Source organism: Paralichthys olivaceus, chromosome 3 (genome assembly GCF_024713975.1).
Source record: "Paralichthys olivaceus isolate ysfri-2021 chromosome 3, ASM2471397v2, whole genome shotgun sequence".
Taxonomy (NCBI): domain Eukaryota; kingdom Metazoa; phylum Chordata; class Actinopteri; order Pleuronectiformes; family Paralichthyidae; genus Paralichthys; species Paralichthys olivaceus.
The window spans coordinates 16,323,161-16,345,905 of NC_091095.1; the positions used below are offsets into that span (position 1 = coordinate 16,323,161).

Here is a 22,745-nt window from a genome sequence, read left to right on the forward strand (position 1 = left end):
ATTGTTGTACAATAACAGAATTGAAATGCACAACAGATATTACCAAGATTCAGCAATGCTTCTAAGTGATTATCAATGTTGTCTTTTACTCTCACTTGTTTTTTTCTGGATGAGGGTCATGCAATAAGAACTTGGTGAATCAGTGAAAGTTGAGTCATGACTGAAAAGAAAAAATCAGCAAGCTGTTGTGAGTGTGAACGTCATAGCTTGTCAACATGTCAGTTCTTGTGCGCCCCAGAAGTTTTCAAGCTAAAACAGGCCCAGCAACATTTTCAAACTTTTTTTCAAACCAATTTAATGGCTCTAAAACTCTGTAATAGTGTGGACATCATGTGTATCCATAATAAATTAGATGCAATGTCAAATAAAAACCTAATGTGAATACATTCTGCATTTCTCCCTGTCAGTCTCCTCCTAATGCAAAAAAACCTATCCTCCCACCAATCTTCCTCATTTTTGCAAACCCCAGTCTGTACTCATGATAGCAGAGAGGTGAAGTCATGAAAAGTTATTTTAACGCGTAATTTGTGTCAACAGGCAGCAAAGGAAAAGACATTAGATAAAAGGAGATTTAGAGCTGGGGTCAGACAGAAAACAGACAGATCCTCATGTCTGTGGGTAGAGGGACCTGGATTTGATTTTGGCACACAGCTCATAAAAAGAAGCTCCAACATGATAAAGCCCAGAAGAGACATAAAGCTCTAAGAGAAGGAGTTATGTTTTCTGGTGTCGATCAGACTCCTGAAGGAGTAAAACCCACCTGGAGCAAATGCTGTGATGGACATATCCTGTAGTCTTTGTGATATGCAGATCTACGTTGTATATGAAGAAAGCTAAAGGGTTTCATATGCCAACTTCTAAATGCACAAGGATAAGTGAAAATAGAATTTAGAGTACAAGTTTTGGAGGAGAACACATCTCCTCTATTCACTTCTATTCATAACATTCCCCCAGTGCGCTCTTTGTCTGTGTTACAAAGTGCGTAATATGGTAGTTTGCCATAAGATACATGCATGGATGCATGTTAGCTACTATATACATAAGTGAGTGAGGCAGTGGTCAATGGGAAGGTGGTGCAGGGTGAGGGTATAGAAGGCATGGAGGTAACATATCGTGCACACTAATCCCGTGGGCCCGCTTGACCTTAGACTGTATATAAAAATATAAACTGTATATAAAGACGGACGACATGACGACTCCCCAAAGGTGAAGCAAGAGCCTCTCCGTGGACAATGGACGTCAAAATACACATCAGATAAAAGATGGTTCAAATATAGTTTCTGTTGTTGCACTGATGTTTGTTCAAGTTTTCATTTAAGCTTGGTTTTAATTATTTATTTGATGCTGCAAAAAGGGGGGAAACATTGATTCACAACGGAGACTAACTCGTGATTTGTCAATAGTTTGTGTCGACGGGACTTCAATACTGCGGCTCCATCCCCAGATCATTACTGAACAAACTCTGGCTCAAAATGGCATCGTTCATATCCAGGATATTTTGGCTTCATTTCTGGATAGTTGGTGGAAATGGCGACACGTCATCCATCTTTAAATACAAACAATGCTTTTTCCTGGCCCTGTTTGTGTCTTTCTTTGTAGGGGGCCACATTCTAGGATGCTGTTTACAATGTACATGTGTATCAATGAACATATCTCCTCACCACGCACGCGCAGTGTTGACATTGACAGTGAGGACATTTCTGGAAAGTGAACACTTTTCGGTAGTTCAACACTTCTTAAAATACCTATTTGAAGTTCAAGATAGGCTTTAATCAGCAACAACTACAGAAGTAAAACATTGTCAGTGTGTGTGGTTGTTTAAAGACTGACCAGAAACCATTCAGTCATCACTGAGCCAGTGTTTTGACACAACCCTGATATATGCACTATATATAATATAACTCGTACTGTGTTATTTCAGCCTGACCCACTACAGATTTGTATATCATTTATCAAATATGTAGAAGACCTTTTAATGTGTGTGAGTGTGAAAGTCACTTTAATTTTAACTACAGTAGCAGCACCACTGCAGGGAGGTACTGTCAGTTCAATAACTAAAAGATCTCAACACCAACTCAATTGATTGTCACATCCATACAGGTTCTTTGTCTCCGGAAGATGAATCCCCTTCACATTGTTGATGTCCTACCTTTTACCCCTTTTTAACTGTCAATTGTCCACATAATTTGCCTCATGACCAAATATACAAAATAAAACAAATTACATTCCCATCATTCCCATCTTAGCTTTGTGTTTCTAGTGCCTATTGCCATATGCTAATTCTCCCATTGCTGGTAAAGAAGTTTGCCTTTTTGTTGAGACATCGAATCATTGACGTGCCTGAAACTGAGCTCATCTCGCTGTCTCTCCTGTTTTGCATTTTGCATGAAACTAAGAAAAATATGGCTGTTGTTCATCGCTTTTTATGTGCCAAGGCCAGATGTTGAATCCACATAGCAATATGTCGCACAGAAAAAGTCAGTTGTCATGTTTCCATCACTGCTGATCCATGCTGGAGCCGATAAAAACATGTGTCTGCTGCAGAGTCATTTGTATTTGTATTCATTCCCATTGCAGACAAAAGCCAGATGGTGGTAGTTTTTTTGGAGCAGTGGAAAAGGGGCTTAAGATGGTGAACATGGAGAACAGAAATGTGTGCGAGTGTGAAAAAGGGGTTAAATTTTGTATGGTCAGCATTTGCTGGCATGGCAACAACATGCAGCGCAACCTGTGCTGCGAGGATGTAAATGGCTGCATGACAGTGTGTGACATGGTTTGTACAGTATATGAAGGGTTTGAGTGTGTGTGAGCGTGACTCCATAAACACAGGGGTGTTAGAACAGGAGTTTAAGAGGGCAGAGAGGAGTGGAAGACTGGGAGCCAGTGTAAATGTTTTTCTGAGAGTAGGAGCCGTAAAAGCATTAATGTGTGTGTGTGTGTGTGTTTGTGTGTGTGTGTGTGGCCACAGATCTACTGATCATATCTCTGCAAGTAAGCATCAAATTTTTTTATGTGTGGTTACCCGCATGTTCTGTTGTCTGCATTAGTACATACAGTTGTGCAGCAGGCGACAGAGAGATTTATTGTTTCCCTCTTTATCTGTGCATGTGAATTTGTTGCGTGCATGCATGTGTGTGCACGTCATTGTGAGAGGAGCTGGCATCAGCCTCCTCTCTCCTTTTTTCTCCTGCAGTAATCAGTAAGAGTGGAGGCCTGGCCTCCTCTACCTCTCCCTGCCTGTGGTTTGTTCACATACCGACTCAGCCGAGCGGGTAGGAATGTGTGTCTTACAAGTTGTGTGCACGGTAATGTGTTTCTGCATCTCTCTCTCTCTGTGTGTGCGAGTGTGTGCGCGCACATGCATGTGTGTGCGTGTGTGTGTGTGTGTGCATGCGTGTGTGTAAGCTAGAGGGAACGAAGGCGAGAGAGAGATTTGGTGTTTGTGTGTAAGAACAGGGGGCGGGGTTGAAGAGGCCCTGTAAGGGAGAAGACTGAAAACCTGAACGTAGTTAGTTGGCCTTTTCCCTGCAGTAATACATGATACACATGAATTCAAACCAGTCTACTGAGAAATTCACACACATCATATAAACCTGACAAACATGTGAATGAAACTGTGAAGTAGGTGGTTGAATGTTAGTCATAGGACGGTTAATATCATAATAAAAGATATTGAAAACAGATCTTTTTTGTTTTCTGTTTGGGTTTTGTTCATCAGAATGTGAAGGACACACACACACACACACACACACACACACACACACACACATGCACTGTGAGCTGCTGAGTGTTTTGTAGTCAGATGAGGACAGAGGAAAGCATTAAAACGCTGCTGTGTACGCCTTGTCCCAGACAGTCTGGTCTTGGTGAGCCTCTGTGCTGTTTTCCAGGAATTACCAAACACACACGCACACATTTTCATGCAAAAACATACATTTCTCTCTCAGTCAATCCACATGCCTGTTTGATTGCTTGCGTGCACACACACACACACACACACACACACACACCTTAACCCTCAAACAGCACTCTGAAGATGAAATGTCGTCATTCTGTAAGGTCTCATCCTCAAACTGGTCCTCACAAAGAGTAGACACACTCACTCTACTACAGAACTATCAAGTTCATTAATGAAATTTGCTCCTGAACGAGGCACAACGCAGGGTTTATATTACAGCGGCTTGGCATGATCCCTCAGCTGATATAATCAAGACGTGATGAGAGGTTGTGATGACACGTGAACAGAGAACATTCGGTGCCTCTTCAGAATATCTCACTGTTAAGATAACCTACTCACCATGATGTCATGGCAAAAATGCTTAGTTAAATTATGCCGTACAATCTAACAGATACTAAGAATTCATTACGTTGACAGTATTTGGCTAATCTGTTGATCTTTGGTGTTTAAGTTACAAATGATTTATTCTACATTATTTGTATAATTCAGGTGAAAACGCTTCAAAACAGTTATTCTATTAGTTATTCATAAAAACTGATGAATCATTCGCAGCTGTTTTCAGACATAAACTCCGGAAAATGTCTGGACAATTGGGTCCAGACTTTGCTTAAAACTTGTCATGTATGACACTTCTTTTTCATCCTGGGATTATTTTTGTTGTTGTTAGGAATGTCACCAATGTGCCCTCTTGTGTACAGTAAGTGGGTGGAGGGATGGAGGGGTGGATGGAGTGATGGAGGGATGGATGGAGTGATGGAGGGATGGATGGATGGATAAATACATGCTTACGAGGGCCACTCAAACACTTTGGAAATCTCCCACCAGTCAGTTTGTGCAGTGTTGAAGGTGTATTCAAACTTTAATTTGTTACATTGCTGGTGGTGATTTTTTAAACTTGGGATGTTGGATAATTTGTCAATAGATTCTTGTGCTGTCCACTGATCTTCATGATTCCACTGAGCGTGGTTTGAAATTTAGCTGAAAATGCTAATTTCTGCTGATCTCTGCAGCCTTCAGTGTGTCTGTCTTCAGTCTGTTCCTCATGTATGTTAATATTATTTGCACCTAATAATTACAAAGGAATCAATGAGCCGTCTCTGTAATGGGATCGATTCTGGCTGTTATTGAACTGTCGGTGGACAAACTCCTGAGATCTTGATAACATCCCAGATTTGCATATTCATGCAGCTTTTACACAGAGTTGTTCATAACCACACAGCTTTAGGGTGGATTAGCATAATAAATGAGTATTAGTGTCACATTGTCTGTGGTTTAGTTACGATGAGAGGAAGATCACTGAGTCTCTTGAACAGTAGAATCCATATGCAACAATGATCAAGCAGAAGAGCAGCACTTCTTGCTGCCCGGGTTGAGTGGCAGCAGGTCAGCTGGAATGTGATGTCAAATCTATAATTCAGTGTAAAACATGGCTGGAGTATCAGACGAGAGCTACACATGAAGAAAAAAGGGGAGAGCAATAACGAGAGTCTGAGAGAAAAATTCAGAACTATTATGTATTATATTAAAGATTCAGTGTGTAGGATTTAGTGACCTCTAGTGGTTAAGTTGCATGTTGCAGCTGAATGGCCCTCCCCTCACCCTCACCCTCCCCTTCAAAGCACGTAGGAGAATCTATGGTGGTATCACTCAAAAGGTCGTCTCCAGAGTCTGTGCTTGGCTTGGCCCTTTTGGGCCACTGTGGAAAAATGGTGGTGTAACATGGCCGACTCCGTAGAAGAAGATCCACTTCCAGTGTAAATATAAAGGGCTCCGTCTCGGGTAATGTAAACTTAACACATATGTTGGTCCTTTAAGTCAATTTAATTTATATTCAGATATTCCTCCAAGGCCGTTAAAATCAGTGGATCTTTTTGGAGTTAATCTCCGTTCAAAACGGGACTTAGCTCAGTTAGCTTTAAGATGGCTGCATTCTATATACTTACGAGTTAAGATAGATATTCAAATTTTGCTGGGGATTAAAATATGCACAATTAACACTGAGAAATAACTACAGTAATTGAAATACTCAGACCCTCTCAAAGGAGGTAAAGCACATACACCAAACGTTCCTATAGTGGGCAGGATTACTATTGCAACAATACATCACGAGGGTAAAACTAACCTGTCTCATGACGGTCTAAACCCAGCTCATGTTTCCTATAAGTGTGTGAACAATCCAACGCTGCTGAATTCTGCTTCACAATGACGTGAAGAGCTGACATCGAAGGATCAAAAAGCAATGTTGCCACAGGCCAGTTATCCCTGTGGTAACGTTTCTGACAAGATAATGAACAACTGATTTATTGATTTTGTGGTGTTTTCACACTAAGGTCCAGACCAAGTTTCATGTCTTTGTTACCTTGTTTCCATTTGATCCGGCTAGTTTTCGTTTCACATTCGCAAGTCAGGGAGCACACTAAAGACTTGACATTCTTACTTCAACTTGAACTTCCAACTTTATTTGTCCCCAAAGGACAAGTCGTGTTTACAGCAAGTAAGTACAACACATAGGACATAAGAGAACATGGACACAGTACGTCCTGTCGTCATCATCTACGTGGGCTGCGTCTACTTATAATTAACATTGATTGGTTTGTAGACAGCTGTGTGTCTGATGTCTGTTCAGCTACTGTATTCACTAAATTATTTAACAAAGTGTGTAGAAGAAAGTATTCTTTCCACATGAATGAAAAAAAGAACTGGATTTGTTGATTTCATTGCCACTCTAATATAATTATGGTATTACTACCAGCACAATTAGCGGTCTATTGTCTGAGGCTCAACACCTGTTATTTTGGTTCAGACTAAACTGAAAATTCTGAAGGTCTTGGCCAAACAAGCGAGGTGTGAAAGATCCATTACTCTATTACACTCGATTTACCTGGATTTGTTACAGTTACATAGATTGGATTTTCTCTGGAGAAAGGCAAATAACTTGAATTGCAACAAACACGTTAGATTGGGAGCAGAATTAACCTTTTCCACAGAAGGTATTTTAAAATGTCACCTTACATAAAGCAAATGCGTAAATAACAAAATGAGTACGGCTGAATTCTATTTAGCTGCTTCAGTTTCAAGGTCCTGGTGCATGCCGGCTCATTATCCTTCACATTGCCACTCGATCCAAACAGAATCATCATGAATGTTGTCAGTGAAACCTGTGCTTTACCTATAGTGACATATCAAAATGTCTGCTGTGAAAAAAGGCTAAAGTAAAGTGATTGTACATGTAATTTACTAATTTACAGTTTGGGTTTAACATGGATTTCCCCCCATGGCATTATCTTAATGCCTGAACATACCGTATATGATTGAAGTTCATCTAACCACCTTTTTATAGTTTGTACTATTTCTCTGGTTAATGATTACAGGACTTTAGTGATTCAGGCTCAGGTGCTTCTAGGCGCATCTGATCTCCCCAGCTCAACCCTCACTATACACACACATGAACAGAGCTGCATTCTGGGTAAAAAAAAAAAGGATAGTACAATGTGCTCCCATCTCACTGTTGTCTCTTTGAGCTCATCCTAAGCCACCGCCCAGTCTAATTCCAGCCTGCGTCTCAGTGCCTGGGGGAAAAAAAGGAAAACACAAAGTCATAAACACACCAGATTAGGTCAGAGTCTGTTTCATAACCACGCCATGACCTCTTTACTCTCCCTCTCTCTTTCTTTCTCTTTCCCTTCCTGTCTCTCTCACTCTTTCCTGTGTCCTCTCTTTTCTTTCTTCTCATCCCCCTGCTTTCCACTTTTTTGCCGACCAATCTGCCTTCTATTTGGCTTTGCTCTTTTGTTCCAATCTTCTCTATCCCTTGCTCTTTTTATGTGCTCTTCACACTCTTTCACCCACTTTATAAGGTCCCTCTCTACCTCGAAACTTCACAAGTCCCGCGCTCCTTGTATTTCCCCTTTTTCCATTTCTCAGTCTTTTCTTTTTATGTTTTCCTCGACCCACTCGTGCAGAATTTATTTTCATTTTTCCATCCTACAGTCATCTCGGCATCAGAGTCTCTGCAGTACGGTAGCTCAACATGGCAAAAAGACATTTCATAAGAGCATTTATACCCTAGTCAATAGATAGATGACTTCCAGCAACCATAATGCAAATGGAAATAGCATTGTGGTTCAGTGTCATGGTATACAAGGTGGAATGTTGCAGGTTTACTGTAAATTTTACATAATCATTTCTGTCTGTTGTCTCTTTTAAAAAATCCCTCTCCAGTAGCTTATCACCCCCTAAGACTCTTATTAGTTCCTCAAAATAAGATACTCAAAAAGTTCATCTTGAAAATATTCCCCTCATGACCTTAAATGTACCACCGCACTTTCCCTCCTCATTTGGTGACTGACTGCTCCCAGTCTCCCCACCATCACAGTGCCACCTGCAGTCGAGGAGCCTTTTCCAGCTAATGAGCTCCACCCACAAGTTGACAGGATTGGTTACTAGGTTTGTGACATCACAAACCCTGGCTGTTGGTTCTGTATCCAACTGGCATTTGTTTACTGCGATATGAAGGTGGAAATACTCAGCCATGACGCTGACAGCTTATTTTCTTCAATATATGTTTTTATTACACAAATGGCACAAGGGGGACATGTTAGTGTCTTTAAGAACTTGAGTTTCACAGACAGGGTCCCTTTTTTTTTTTTTTACAGTTTCTTAAAGCTAATACATTTTTGGGAGCTTTGGCTATCTCTCACTTCCTTCACGAGGGTATTTGTATGAGAAAGATGTGTCAGCAGAGTCATGAGAAGGTGGCTGAGGTGTACAGCAGAGCAGCTGTCACACAAGAGACAGGGTTTGCATCCTTCTTCCTTTCTGTGGTTGGTTTAGGCAACAGATGCACTTTGGTTGAAAGATGATTAAAATCATTAAGTATTCCAGGCCCTTAAACAGAATGCAATTTAGAAAGTGTCCTTGCTGGTTTCAGAATGACACAGCTGTAATTTCGCCTTCAAGTATCTATTTTGCTTGAATTGCAAATGCACCTTCCTCCCTCTGAGCACTCATGGGTGAAAATAAATCTAACCCAAGCTTGAGACTGGTTAAAAAGTTTAACTGAAAACTCCTTTTACTAGTTTGAGCTGTCTTTTGTCTTTACTTGCACACGTATTCCTTCTCAACATCTGGATTCAATCTCTCCACAAACAAGGGACATTTTAACTCCACCACGAGGCGATCTAACACAAATTATTGAAGAATGGCAAATGATTTACCATTAAATGTAAAAACATAAATGCTCAGAATTCTACAAACTACTCCAATCATACACATACTCTAATTCAAGGCTGACACTTTGCTCAGAATGAACCAGACCAACCATCTGGACCAATCAATGTGAGGAAAAGAGGGATAGCACCGTAGAGCGTCGGCTAAGCTGAAATAAGACAAGTCAACTAATCTATATGTGGGCCAAAGGACAACATGTACAATATCAACAGATTGAAAGGAGAATATTAGAATGCACACCTGCAGAAACCACGGTGCTCTTCACTATTTAATATCTTTTTTTAAATCTTTGTCACTATATCTAAACTCTATATGTAACACAAGAGCAGGGATGATCAACACGGAGAAGTATGTATGCAATGTGCAGTGTATATTTCATATTATCATGAGCATATGTGGAATTTCACAATCGAGACCATCTGTGTTGCATCGTTCGTGCTGACTACTTGACTACACTGGTAGATGTTTTACTACTGAGGGAAATGTCTCGAGGAATTTTTGTGTGCATGTGTTTTTAAAGCTTGAGGAATGGATCTGGAATGATTTATCTGTGATAAAATTCATCGATCGCAGCTTTTCAGAAACAAGTCATCTGACAACAAACAGCGAAGACCGCTGCGGGCACGTGTGCGGCCAAATATTCTGTAATCTGTTGTGGTAATTTAATTAGTCAAGAAAGAATGTGATTAATCAAATCAATTATATGGCACCATGAAACATAAATCATGTTTTCCCAGTCTCATTATCAACCTGCGGACATGTGTGCGTGCGTGAATGCAAACATATATGTGCGACAGTGAGAAAATGTGAATCTCCGTCCATTTTATCTGCAAAGGGTTGCAGCCTAGGTTTGTGTGTGTGTGTATACGTGTGTGCGTGTGTGTGTGTGTGTGTGTGTGTGTTGTTCGTGTGCGGCTAGTGTTCACTAGAGACTCGCTGGAGAGGAGAAAGAGAGGGGATAAGCATTTGCAGGCTGCAATTATGGCTAATTTTCCAACAACAGCAAAATTAAAGCCCCCAAAACAAAACAAAGAGGGCAAATTTACTCCCTGGACGAGTCTGTCACTGACGCACGCAATAGAAAGACACAAAGACGACTGTTACACACACACACACACACACACACACACACACAGCTTCAGGCAGCACCTACAAAACAAATATTGACAAGTGATGTTGTGTCATTTTGGTTCATACAAAGACCCGGGAAGCTTCCTCGTATCTTTGGATCCAATGGGCCCTGATGAGAGGAACATTTCTCAGTTGCCATGGCACCACCATTGTGCCATAACCACACACATCCACGTGTCCTCATGTTTGTATAACAGGGGCATTCTTTTAATCAAGCATGTAGATTATATAAAATTTTAACAGGGTGAATACCTTGATCATGTCACACATGTATTGTATGAGCTACATAGATGTTTTTTCTTAAAACTGTTTATTTTAGATTTCCAAGGTCCCTTTCTTGAGGTTTTGTCAGTGATGGTGTTCTGTGTGTGTTGTCGTATATATTGTCGTTGTTGTATTTTTACTTGTTTTATAGCCCTGAAGTAGCAGCTCGAGACAACAACAATTGCAAATAGCAAGTCCATGTGAATTGCTTTTGTTTTCTTAAGTCTACATGAGGAGGGCAGATTTTTATTTTAAAAAAAGCAACACATTTAAATATTATATGCAGTGTTAAACATTTGGCCTTATGATATGTAATGATGAGTCTATGAGCAATTCAAGGATTGTCAGTGGGTTCAGATACATCTACAGAACTGAGAGAAACCGATTGTTGATAAAATAGAATTAGAAGTGAGTATATGTAGATAAATAAGTTTTATAATGCAACTAGTGCCTGTGATATGTTTGTATTTGTCTTAATTGTATGCTTAAAAACTAATGATTGTTAACCTTGTTTTTTAGTATGCTTCTATTTCTCATGGGAGATGCTGTAGTATCATTTATTATCTTAACTGTCAATATGATATAGTAAACCCCTGATTTATTGAAGTTTTTTCTGAGCTTTTTGGCTGACAATGGCCTGTTTCATCTGGAATTGACTGATTGAAGCAAAGTTTCCTGCTGTAAAACCAAAACAGTGAGGTAAAAGACTAAAAAGCAGCTGGAAAGTCTCAGTGGTCTGTCACTACATCTGTTTGCAGACATGAATTCTGAAAATATCCAGAAAAATTTGGTTTGGACATTTTTTGGACTTTTCTTTTTAACATGTGAAGAATGCAGCAGGATATTGTCTGATTCAGACGTGTTCATAACAGGAAAATGTCCAGAACATTTAGGGGAGGGGTGAGTGGAGCACGCAGGAGCTACAATATTGTACCTGTTGTGCAAATGCTTAATAATCCAGTTTCATCGTGTGAGTGTCCACATCACACAGCTTTGATGACCCTCTAGCTTGGGAAGGGGCCAGGACCTGTCTCTGGTGAGTTTCAGTCTCAACGCTGATTAGCTTTTGCAACATCCCATTTTTAACTGTAAATGACGAGAATTTTCATCAATTGCATCTTTACTCAATTGTACCTTTACTCTCCGAATATTTTCCAGGCTGTTTTCTCAAATGGGCTCAGTTGGACATTTTTCAGACAATTTACTGGGGGGCTGACAGGGAAAGTTCCAGAAAATGTTGGGAGTAACTGACTCGGACATTTGTGTTCACGTCATTTCAGAAAAATGTCCGGACTTCAGTTCATGTCTGAAAGCAGCTGTCACACTGTGTTTGGATCAAGTGTTGATATCAAAAACATTGATTTGTGGAGCCTCATGGTAGCATTTGTTGTTGAAGAAAAAGGTTCTAAATCTGGTGTTTGGAGTAAAAACACTCCGTTAATAGTTTGTCTGCTAAGTGCTGTATAATTCAGTCTCAAGTTCTCACCACCGAGCTCAGAGAAAGAAAAGTAATAGAGGGTGAAGACCGGTTGGTGTGACTCATCCTGTTCTGAGAATCACCAGAGCTGAAATTATAAGCTGGTATGCATATCAATGAGAAGTGAGCTACCATGACACTCCCGATGATATGAATATTTCTCACAGCATGTACACCTTTCTCTCTCGTGTGGCTGTCGCACTTTGTTGGTGAGGAGGATGTCAGCGTTTTACACAAGCTTTGTGTTAGTATTCTTACAGCAGTGTTTTCAGTGGAACATCCCTTTAATGCTCCGTGTGTGTCCCAGAGAGGCATGATGACGGACTGAGAGCAGTGTAGGTGTGCAACAGAGGTTAATTAACTAAACCTCACAGTCACTGCACATCTCATTTCCTTTTCCTTTCCTCTCCTCTCATTTCATTTCCCTTTCCTCTCCTCTCTTTTCCTCTCATTCCTTTCATTTCCCTGTCCTCTCATTTGCGTTCCTCTCCTTTCCCTTTTCATTGCTTTTCCTTTTTCCTAACATTTAGTTTCCTTTTCCTTTTCTGAACATTTCTTCACCTTTCCTGGTCTCATGTACTTTTTTTTTTTCAGTTAATTTCCTCTCCTTTTTTCCCCCTAAAATATCCTTTCTTCTTGCCTATTCTTATGTCCTATCCTGTCGTTTCCTTTCCTTCATGCCGTAGGCTACTTTATAGCTGGTGTTGTTTCCGATGACAGCAGAACGACTATCATTAACATCCAGCCAGTGTGTAGCCCTCAGCATAGTAATCCCATCAAAAGGAAACGGAGTAACAACCTCTGTCTAATCCTTCATTAGCCTAGCTCCTCCCCTCACATCCCAGCTCCCCCCTCTCCTCTGCCATAGCACCACTAATTAGCTTAGCACTAACGAGTCGCCAGAGGTAGCAATAGTTCATCAGAGCTGCTCTCATGTTAAAGTTCGAAAACGCTGCTGGAACAATGGTATTAGTCTTTTACTCAGTGTCACGTACTCCACAACAGGAACTACATATCTTTTACACAGGGCTGAATTTAGCTGAGTAATGACATCATGAATATTAAAGGCAATATTATATTGATAGTTTCAAAGAAATATTTTTTTATTTGTCGGTTTTCTAGACACACTGTCAGCTGCTCAGTTGGAGAGAAATTTTGCATATATTTAGGTATCAAAAAATTGCAAAATTACAATAGTTTAATGATAAAGGCTTTAATAATTGCAATTAGTTATTACATTGCAGCCATGGTCGCAACATGGCTCTAGGGAGGTTAGCTGGTCATTATGTTTTGTACAGATATGCATTGTCGCCAGAGCATGGATCCCATGGGGACCCACTAACGTTGGATGTTGGATCGAATTGCAGCACATTTGCTTTTAAATTGCTGCATCCATCCATTGTGTGTTCTATTACATTTGCCAAGGTTATGCTTTTGTCTGTCTTTGCTTGGAATTATGCAAAAACTACTCAACCGTTTTCCATGAAATTTTGTGGAGGGACAAAAATGGACAAAATGTTTGATCCAAGAATTTTTTTATGACTTTCTTTAGCATCGAGTGTACGGATGTTATTCTACACAGAAGGCATGTTTAAGGGACTGATATTTATGTGTTGTACAAATTTTCAATGCAGTAAATCTTTATATGGTGTCATAAGGCGAGCTCTAGTAAGATTCTTCTAGTTTTTAAAAGTAAAACAGCTTCTAAGTTAAAGGGCAATAATGCATTATTTATTCATCTAATAACATGTAGTGTATTTACTATATATATTTAGGTTTGGGAGGCCATGCAGACTGGCCTGTCTGTCCACACCTTTGAGTCCAGACTCAACATCTCACTAAATACTGTTTGGCCATGATTACCATGGCATTCTGTACAGATATGCATTGTCCCCAGAGGATGAATCCTACAGTGATTCACTGACCTTTCCTCAAGCAACACCATGAGGTTAACAATGGTTTTGAGTTTAATCTGTGATGAACGTACATATGCTTGCTTTTGAATTGCTGCATTCATCCTTTGTGTTTTTTATTTTACATTCATATGTGTTTTAAATGGAACCTGGGAAGTTCTTGTCAGTGATAAATTAGCCTGTAACTAGAAACGACACATGGTGTTATAAACTCCAACAGCATCAGTGTGACAAACAGTGAAGTTTAATGTATTGATAGAGAAGCCATACACTTACGAAAATACTATTCAGTGAGGCCCCAGCCCGTCTGCAGTCATTTTCACTTACATATGTAACACACACAAGAAAAGGCACAAAAACACACACATACAGTCACACACACAAACAGGTTGGACTTGTATCGTGCCATGAGTTGAGCAATTGAATGTTACAGATTGGATGAGAATGACCCAGGTGTCACTGATGAAAAACTGACAGACCTACATTTAAGTGTTGGGTCATATAGAGTGTGTGTGTGTGTGTGTGTGTGTGTGCGTGTGTGTCACTCATGAGCATGAATAGAAGAGTGTAGGCGTTCACTCTGTTGTGCAGCAAAATTATATTTTCATAGAACTAACAAAAAGCTACAGAAACACAACTTGTCAACCATTGAGTTCAACTGAAGGGGAGAACAGTAAACTGAGTGGTAAAACACTTTCAATGGCCGAGGTTCATCACAGAGAAAAATAAGAATACTCTCAAATTTATAATTATGAACACATTTAAACAACCGTCTCATTGAAAAACATTGATTTATTATGTGCATATTCTCCAAAATATTCCAAAACAATAAACAATGTTGCATAAATACATTTATTGTTAAACTTATTGAGATTTAAAAAGCTGGAATTTATTCTTTCTGTGTCCATCTCTGACTTGGGAAAACTTCCCTGTTAAAATTATTTTAAATGTTAATTACTATTACTGTTATATGACGGAGCATTAGGGCCACATTAAAGAAAAAATCTAAGAAATTTTTGATTTTGAGAATAAAGTTGTAATACTATGAGAATAATAAATTTTCTCTTTCTTCAAATGATTGTGCTCTCATGATATTATTATCTCATTCTTGCATTTTCATAATGTTACAACTTTTTTTCTCCTAATATTGTTTACAACTTTATGATTTGTTTTCCTTACAATGTGGACCTGATACTCTGCTGTACAAATACACTAAATATTAATTTGGTATATTTTTAATTTTATTTTTGGTATGTACTTTTCATTGGAACGTCTGTGTCCTACTTTGAAAACCAGTGACGCATAATTGAATATATATTACTAATAAAGTGGTGATCTGCCAGTATATCATCACCCCTCCTTGCTCTATTGACCTGTACTTATCACCACCCATGTACATTCCACAGTGAATAAAGCAGAACTCAGCTCTACTCCTCTTCATCACACTGGTCTCCAACCAGAGAAGATCTCAGTTGCTTATTGCTGAATCTCTGAAGAGTTGGATTTTTTTTCCTTGAACTTTTCACTCTGACTATATTGAAAAGAAAATGTGGGTTTACATTGCAGGACTTTGTCGTTCTGATTGGTTGTCTGTGTGATAATTGCTTGAATGTTCTGGTTGCATCTTTTTGCTAGTGTTATGTGAGTTCATAGCACTGACTCATGTATCGGTGTATGGGACTGTTCTTAAATCCGCCAAAAACAAAAATCATTGTTGGACGTTAGCTGCCACCCCAAAAAATCAATTGGATAAATAATATTTCAGAAGTAGGATATATGTGACACACCAGAATTTGTTTTTAAATGGAACATTATATCCATTGATTTGAATGGGAAAAATCCAACAAACATTACAATGAATTAAAAAAAAATAAAGATTAAAACATATTACAATGGATTTGAAGTTTCTGGCATGCATAAAAAAGTAGGAGAAAATCTGGCATGCACTGGAGGTCACCCAGTCACTATGTAACTCTCTAAATGAATCCACTTGGAAATGACAATGACAGCACTTTTTTAACCTTGGACTTCCATATAAGATATTGTCTTGTAATCTGTTTTAGCACAAGAAACGCACCAGTTTCTTTTAATCTTGTGAGAAAAGGTTTCAGTAACGTGAAACTTTCAGGTGTGCATGAGTAACTTTCACATGTACACCAAAAAGTTTGATGTCACCTAACACAATAAAACTTTTTAAAAAAAGATTGCCCACATTCCCTGAGGGGCTCCTTAAATTTCCTTATTGAGCTTGATATGTTTAAGTTGAATGAAGTTTCTATGTCGAAGTGTGTAGCAGTGGTTATTTTCGCACAGCAATCCCACCAATATGAGGTTTAGATAAACTTGGGTTAAACTGCTCTTTTTGGAAACCATACTGTGTATAAAGATGAACCGTGTCTTTTACATGTCTCTACTTCCTCCTGCTAAATGAAAATGAAGCCAAAATATTCTGCATGTGGGTGCAGACATCTTGTGGTGTTGATATCATTGAGAGCCAGTCTTTGCAGTCGTCATGGTAGTGTGAAGCTGCAGTATCAAGGCCCCACCAATATAAGTGCTCGACCAATCATGAGTTAGGCATGACCTTTCACATCACAATGAGGTTTTTGCCCTATACTGCAGCCAGCCACCTGGGGACGATCAAGATGATTTGGCTTCACTTTTGGGGAGCTTTCATGTTGTCCATCTTTATAAAAAGTTTGAAACCTGTCTGATTACTTGTGTTTGTGATGACTCAGGCTCTGTTGTAAGACTGAATCTCTGCTACACGCAAAGTTGAATGATTATTCAACCGGAGAGTAAACTGTTTACATACATGACCATGTTCTCATGTAATGTAAATGTACAAGCATCCACAGCTGAACCGGAAGAGCTACACATTCAGCTTTGTGGAACGGTTTGCATATATTGCAGCAAAGCTTCAGAGCTGATGATTTACGCCGGTCGATTCTGAAAACATCATAAAATCCTTTCTGTTTTGCAGTAGACAGTTTCCTCACAGATAAAATCAGATGTTAACAGGGAGGAAACATCTCATCAGAACTGCTCAGTGGAGACACATTTGAGATGAGTCCACCTTGAATTGATCTGGTCACTATCTGGATGTATCTGGATACAAGCTATTAGGCCTGACCAGGATCTCCGTTGATGTGACGGTTGACGCTAGCTCTAGTTCCCTGTTGTTGCTGCCAGAATCAAACATATCAGACCTGTTTTGTTAGATTTTCTGAACATGCAGTGGCCTCTAACCCACTTGTGTGCCTGTCTTGTGAGAGAGATCATGACGACATGTTGGCATCAGTTTTACCATCACCCTGGCAGCGTGTGCAGACCCAACCTTTTACCCTGCAGGTGTTCACACTATAAATTACTCCTCTAGTAACATACACGAGGAGGATCACATCCCTGTACACTGATAAATCTCTCTGTGTGTCTTCCTCTCTGCGTCTCTTTCACTTTGTCGGGCGGAAGCCAGCTGATCTGTTCAATCACCCAGGAGCACTGAGGCAGGACCCTGTAAAAAAGTGATTCACTCCATTTCAGCCCCTCCATACACCATTTGCCCTGTTCCTCTCATCCTGCCGTCCCTCTGTTTGTGCTCCACCTTTGTTGACCCAACACTGACACGTGACATTGAAAGAAAGAGAATGAAAAGCTATTTTCTTGCATGGATAGTGCAGTTCATGTAACTTAAAAAAGAGTGCACACACACACACACACACACACACATTCACACACACACACACACACACACACACACACACACATTTAATTGCCAAAGTCTTTACATTTGTCATGCAACTGTCACTTATAATAATTAATTTAGGTTTGTTTTTTTTGTTCTCTTACTTTTGAGTCATTTTTAAAAAGTTGTAGAGGCATAAAAGGCACACAGTGTCTGCTACCAGTGTCCTGTTTGCAACTAATGACTGACACCACGTAAATGATGATTCCAATGGGTTCAAAACTTCCGTACATGTCATTATCACACATGAAGTGCCTGATAAGTGAGTCAGGAAGAGCCAAGAAAGAAACCCTGATAAGTAGGTCGAAGAGTTCCATATTTATTCCTGATTTAGACAAAAACAAAAAGGAAAAACACTTTGTCCAAAAAGAATATGGTGAACAGTTACCCTATGTTCCCTATTGTTTCAGCCACTGACCCGTGAAGGCTGAGAAGTGACTGATGTCTGATTGTATTGTGTCATGGCCCTTCATCTCCACTCAGTGTGGCCAGGAAATGTAGGAGAAACGGGCAATTATTTCTGATTTATCTACTTGGACAAATCCTGGCACGCTGAGCAATAGCTGGGCAGTCTAGTCGAGGTTTGTGTCCTCATTATCGATACTCTCCATACTGTTGGTTTACTTCGAGCTCTGCCAAGACATCCAGTTTGTTCTTGGGGTCCATGGTGCATGACTGATTTTGAGAGGCATGATTTTCAGTCATGTAAATGAGGTTCATGGGTGAGCAGTCATTAAAGGGAGAGGTGCTGGCCTAATTTTGTCTTAGAATTAAACGTGACTGACCATCGACAGAATCGATATATTGAGCAATGTACGGGTTGGTCAAAACAAAATAGATTTATTAGAACTGTCAAGTATCATGATCAAGTAAATTGTCTATTAAAGTTAGACACAGAATAAACTGTAAAATAACTATGATGGCGCAGAGACAGCACATACCTCCACCGAGGACCAACAATCCCCTTTTAAAACCACAACTAAATTCACAGGATCCTGATTTTTATTTGAAATGCACCAAATTGCCTTAACTCCTAGATATTAATCCCCTAAACATGGCTTATTCTTTTTATTGGCATCCATGAATTATTTCAAGAGAAATCAATGAAAATTTTAAATTACATAATGTTAAAGAAAAGAAAAAAATAATGTATCTGCCCCCTATTCTAGATCTGCATCAAAATGTTATAATGTTATTAGTTTTGGAAACTAATAAATATCTGTATCAGAACTGTCAAATATCCATATCATGTAACACACAAGATGGTTAATTGCATAATTGTTGCCCCCATGTGTTTCATTGGATTCAGATCAGGTCAACCTTTTGTGTTGATGTGCTCTCACTGAATTCATTATCGTGCCCATGAAAGTAGTTTGAGAGCTTTGTAACATGGTGGAAATGATCATTAGATGGTGATAAATCGTGAAGGAATGCCCATGTTCAGCAGCAACAGTCAGACAGGCTGTACTTAAATGATGACTGATTGGTAATAAGGGGTCAAAAGTGTGACAATAAAGCCTTTCCAACATTGTTACACCCCCAGCAGCAGCCTGGACTGTTGACACAAGGCAGGTTGGGTCCATGGATTAATTTAGCTGATGCCAAGTTCTGAAGTAATCTACAGCCTCAGCAGAAATCCAGGTTCCTCACACCAAACGTTTCACTGCTCACTGCAGCCTCAGGGTTCTGTTCTTGGTCGACCTGAGAGACACCTGATGAGGTCTCTGTTGTTGTAGAGCAACCTCAAGATTTGACATGTCAAGCATTTTGAACTGTTCACCCACAGTTGTAAAGAGTGGTTATCTGAATTATTGTACCTTCTCTGTCAGCTTCAAACAGTCTGACCATTTTCCAGGTGTTTCTGTCAACAGAACTGTCGCTCTCTTGATGTTTTTCTGTTGTGAAAATCCCAGGAGATCAGCACTCTCTCAAACTGATAACCAATCCAGCTCATCTGATCCAACAGTTATACCAGATTCACAACTCCAAATTTAGAAGGTATACACAGGTGCTGTTTAAGGGTAAAGCCCCTAAAAAAAAAACAGTAATTGTCCCAAGTTCAGTTTTTTCCCCCCGGTGCATCATCTTTGACATCACAAACACATTGAAAACCGAGAAGCTCACTCACCTCGCTTTCTTGGCAAATTGGTGCGTTCACCCAGGTGTCTGGTTTCCATCCCTGCTGATCGCAGCCGGTCATGTGACCCGGGACTGGATGCTGATTTTATCCATTCACACTGCAGACAAAAGTCACAAATTTCAAAACATTAACTGAAGCTCCTGACCTGCAGCCGCATGATGTTGCACTGCTGCCACACAATTTGGATAATTCACTGATGTTCACAAATAAAAATGCTTGCTGAGTGTGGGATAATGCTGTTTATGAATTGTGTAAGCAGTTAGTATAAAGATAAATAACCACTTGTATTATGATGTAGATAATGAAAGTCAAGTAACAACATAAATCAGTCAGTACAGACAGTTTTATTTGAAGACTTAACAACCGACAGCAAAAAGCTTTTCACACACAACTGCTTATTTTACTACCTTGAGAAGCTATTAGGCAGTTTACTGTTTGAGGAGCAGTTCAGTGCAGATTTGTGTGAGGAGATACATAACTGATATCAAGCTGAAGCAGTCGAAGAGACTTATAAAAGGAATACAAGAGAGAGAGAGAATTTAAATAAGATTAAACCAATTGTGAGGGGAACAGACTTAGGGACTAGCAGGAAGTAGATCTGCATGTGAAGAGATCCAATGACCTTTATGAGTTTTAGAAGTTAACTTTCTGCAGATCATAGAAGGAGAAGTGGTGATGAGGAATTGGAGCTGGAGGTTGGGTAAAGGTGAGTGTGTCAAGTTGTGGTTGGATTAAGACTTGAACTGCCTTCAGACATGCACTGAACTCCGCAGATCCTTTTCTCCAGAGGAGGTGCATGTATGAACGCAAATGTCCGAGTGAGACACCCAGCAGTTTCTACAGACTTTATCCACCTGACCCCTCAGTATCATGTCTGTAAAAATGCAGGAGAGGTCAATGTGTGAACCCAGCAGGAGATACCCCACTAGATTGACACCTGTGGTGCCTTGTGATTAAAAGGTTCAGACGATGTTCCTTTGGTCCCAGAAGATCAATAGTTAAATATTTATGTTTAACGGTATTATTTTAATGCAGTGATTCTCAAATGAGGGTCCACAGATCCCTGGCAGTCTACCACGGACCGTAGGGGATCTGTGGACCCTCATTTGAGAATCACTGCATTAAAATAATACCGTTAAACATAAATATTTAATTATGGAGCTTCTGGGACCAAAGAAACATCGTCTGAGTTCCTAAATTCATTCATTAAAATGATCATGATGTATGGGTATTCTGTGTTGGCATGGTGAAAATATTTTTAATATGTCTTACTAAGACATTTCTCTTGTGTTGTTTTATCATATAACTACCTAGAAGGCCCCCCAAAACAGGAAAATGTAAATTATTCCAAGGTTCATACATGAGGGGTCTCAGGAATATTTTCCTTCTTGTCTGAGTGAACGCTGGGAATATCTGTTTTGATGGATGCTAAATACAAGACACATTTCTGGTGTTATGTTATGTATGTGGGACAATGGCAATCCTATCACTTATCCCCATGTCTCTCTTTTAATCTGATAAACCAGCAGATCATCTTCTGTCTTCTCCATCCTTTGCGCCATCCATTCCCCACCCAAACAGTATAATGATATTGGCTCAACACATAGAGCTTGTGTCATATTCCAGTGCAAGGAGCGACCCATTCGATAAATTCAACAGACAGACACCTGGTCATCCAGCCACCCAGCGAGGCAGGCAGCCAGGAAGGAAGCATCCAACAGGAGTGAGCCATGTCGCCTCGGCCAATCACAGTGTAGTTATCTTGAAGCTTTGACTGTGCATCCCCTCAGAACCAATGCTGTGGCACTGATACACCTTTCACACACGCACGCACACAGATTCGAACCCCCTTCAACATCCCACCACATGTGATTCAGTCTCCATACAACAATGATGCTCACTGAGGCAAGAAGAGGGTGGAAGCATGTGACTCCATCAACTCTATAGGTAGTACTTCTAGTATGATAAACAGTGAGTTTAGGGAGTACAGTAAAAACAAATATAATCTACAGAACATTTAAATAATAATCATAAACTGGGGTCATGGTATGAGATCACTTGCTGAGACATTTTAGCCCATGAGTATTATCTTGTCATTATTGCATCAGCTGTGGCTCAGGAGGTAGAGAGGGTCGTCCACAAGCCAGAAGGTCAATGGTTCCATTCCCGACTCTTTCAGTCCATTTACCAGTATTGAATCAGCACTGAATAGTTATTACATGAGTAACTGTGTCCAACCACACCCATCTTTTGAACTATTTGAACTCTACACACCTATGATGTTGTTGCGGTGCCAAAATCTGTCCACAGATATAGACGCCTGCCAAAATACTCCAGTGTGCTTCTATAGTAGTTCCTGTTACAGTGGTTGTTTTCAGGAGCAGGTCTTACCACCATGACACAACTACGCAGTCACAAGGTGAAAACAAATACCTGCCACGTGGTATGTACAATGCCACTTCGACTAAACAGGAAGAACCGGGTAAACTTGGAAGGCCCACTGCACTGACTCAATGTGCTTGATCAGAGTGAGTGACAATAAGTACCCAGAGATGTGAGAGGTGCTGAATATCTGTTTGGAATGTCAGGGCCCTGCATGTGAGAACATTTTATTTTCAACCCAGACTCATTTCACCCCTTCTCATCGGAATAGGTTTTATTGAATTCGAGTGGGGCGTGTGCGTATAACCTTGGCGGTCGGACTGAATAAAATCAAATATTAAAAATTATGAAATTAACTGACACTTCACTGCTAACAAAAATGTAAATATATGTATTTATGTGTTTGTACACAATGCCACTTTGACTCATGGTTTTTGGTTCAACATTAAACTTTTTCTGTGTTGCACCCTAGAAAGACGGGGAGAAATAACCACACAAGGTTTAGC

The 22,745-nt window shown here is 39.9% G+C and overlaps 1 long non-coding RNA gene across 1 annotated transcript; it reads right to left on the reverse strand.

Annotated features, from left to right (window-relative positions):
• Window positions 1-7,388: 7,388 nt before the first annotated feature.
• LOC138407214 (uncharacterized) lies at window positions 7,389-22,267 on the reverse strand. Its single transcript, XR_011240630.1, has 3 exons — window positions 22,132-22,267; window positions 19,846-19,954; window positions 7,389-7,527 (listed from the first exon to the last, which is right to left on the reverse strand). It is a non-coding gene; the product is annotated as an uncharacterized lncRNA (long non-coding RNA).
• Between the last annotated feature and the right edge of the window lie 478 nt (window positions 22,268-22,745).